Below are 2,500 nucleotides of genomic sequence, written 5' to 3'. Positions count from 1 at the left end.
ATCGCATCCGTCCGTATGCAGCGGCTTCATTGAAGCAACGTTTAGCTGTGCCCCTGCAGCAGCCAATCTGCTATCACAATTGAGCACCTCGGTGTCCGCTGCAACAGCCTCCGTGTCCGCTGCAACACATGATCAGCCGTGGATTTGTTATTATTCTCAACTCGAAGCATGGGAGCTGGTACACGCGGCTGTAAAAAAGCAGGATCTAGCGGACTTTTTCAGTGCTGAGCACAGGCAGGGAAAACAGCAGAGCAGAGAGACACTCCTCCCACAACGGGGGGGGGGGGGAGGAGGAGGGGGGGAGGTGGGCACGCAGAGCCAAGTACACAACACAGACCCAGACAGCAGGACAGGGTTGGCAAACGCAAGCCAGAATATCCGATGCCCACCAGCAGCAAAAGATCAGCAAGAAGCTGCAACCAGCAGCGCATGCAGGCGCCAGCGCTGCTGGTTTCAGCTAAAAATATTATTCTTCCAAACAAAATTCCCTTGCCTTCACTGTTTTATTGAAGGAAATTATTTTTGAGGTGTGACTACATCAGAAAATTAGCTTCAGAGTCAGTGATGTGCTTGAAATGTTTAATTTCACAAAAGGCTCATTATCTCAGCTCGTAGAAAAAAAGCTCTGTTTTTCGTTCAATCAAGCTATCTTCTCCGGCTCATAACTAAAGAACGGAAAATGGGATCAATAAACTTTTTTTTGCAGGTGATAGAAGAGAGTCTCATCGTTATTTGTGCGTGTTCAGTGTTTACATAGTAATTATTAAAGAAATTATATGACTGTTTTAAAATGCATTGCGGCCTATGTGGCACAGCAAGCAACCTTTTGCCCAAGGGCCGTGGCACTGAAAGTGTTAACAGGATGAGATTCATCCGTCCGTCCAGACTACACGTCTGCTTTGGAGGACATTTTTGGAGCACCAGTTACATTGAGAGACGGTCTCCCTCGAGCGGTATGTGGCACTTGTCGGTCGCTTTTGCTTTTAACACATTGAGTGCCAAGGACGTCTGTGGACGTCCTAAAAAAAAGTAACGAGGAGTGCCAAGGACGTCTGTGGACGTCCTAAAATCATAATTCATATTATTCCATAATTCTGCTGTTTAAGGTCGTACCTAGCCAGTGAGCATGAATCCCTTCAAGGGATCACACGGCGCCACCTTAAAACTCTACACGGGGAGCTGCGCCACCCACCTCAGATCCTTTACTTTGTGCAGGAGAAAGCGGAGAAAGCCGTGATCAGAGAGACACCGACGCATGCTGCAGCCAGAGCCACACAGATTGCTCTGTCCGCAGCCGACAGTTGGCTGCGATCCGAGCCCACAACTGAGCTCCTCCGCCTCTGTCTATCCGCCTGCACACAGCCCCTCCACACGACCACCCGCCAGAAAGGCAGCACCCGAAGCCGAACGGCTAAACCTTCTCCCTCAGTCCCGCCTGCCATTTCCTTGTTGCGCTGAAATCCGCCCGGGGCAAAAACTGAGGCTGCGAAGACAGACTGTGTGCGTGTGGGGAGGAGCCCGCAGCTCCGGGGTGGAGAGGGGGGGGGGGGGGGGGGCACGCAGGCTGCACAGAACCACACCATGTCACTACATCAGAAAACACCAGCCAGAGTCAGTGAATGCGCTTGAAATTAGAGTGCAAAAAGTATTCATAAAAGTGACTTTATCTTGAAAAGTAAAAAAAGACAGCAGAAAACCCTTGAAAGTGCTCTTCTTTCAGAGGCTGTCATTTCATAATGGAACTGTCTAGAAACAAAATTTCTTCTTTGAAAGAAGTAGGAGTGTCCAATGTTTCATTAGAGTCCAACCCTGTTCATATAGCCCTAATAGAAAAAATTATATAGCTGTTTTCAACTGAATGGAAGTGAATCTGGCACAGGCTCCAGACAATTTTACTGAAGCGCTGTGGCACTCAATGTGTTAACTACAGCAATCTTGTGGATTGTACAAACATCCAATAAAATTGATTCAAACGATACATTTCTCCGGACATCATTTTCGCTGTGTACGCTAACTCTGTCTCCGTGACGTGAAGCGGTTAGTCAGAAAACTGAGCCTATCTGACTCGCCTACTTCTCCGGTTCCTGTTTCACTACGGACGATAATGGTGAGCGCACGCCAATCCCGAAAGAGAAATATATTTAAATAAACCACAGCTATAAATTTTGTTTGGAGCATATCAGCTTCATGCTCTGTGTTAGGACTATGATAAATGGCATTGCCGCTACCAAATAAAATTCTAATAATAAATGTAGGCGTGTCTGCTGCTGGCCGTTCTCGCCGGGCTCGGAGAGACCGTTTCTGACAGTGAAATTCCCAGACGTTTGGTGGTGCAGCTCACCAAACGTCTGGGAGCCGAGACTAACTGACTGACGGTCATCTGTCTATCTGTCTGTCTGCATGCGCGCACACACACACTGACACACACACAGTATCGCTGTGCACTCGCAGGCAGAGCAGATATCTCTCCCTCTCAAGGTTCCTACACACCGCCGACGAG

The sequence above is a fragment of the Poromitra crassiceps genome (assembly GCF_964638095.1).
Source record: "Poromitra crassiceps genome assembly, chromosome: 1".
Taxonomy (NCBI): Eukaryota; Metazoa; Chordata; class Actinopteri; order Beryciformes; family Melamphaidae; genus Poromitra; species Poromitra crassiceps.
Note: the sequence above shows the minus strand (reverse complement) of the source record.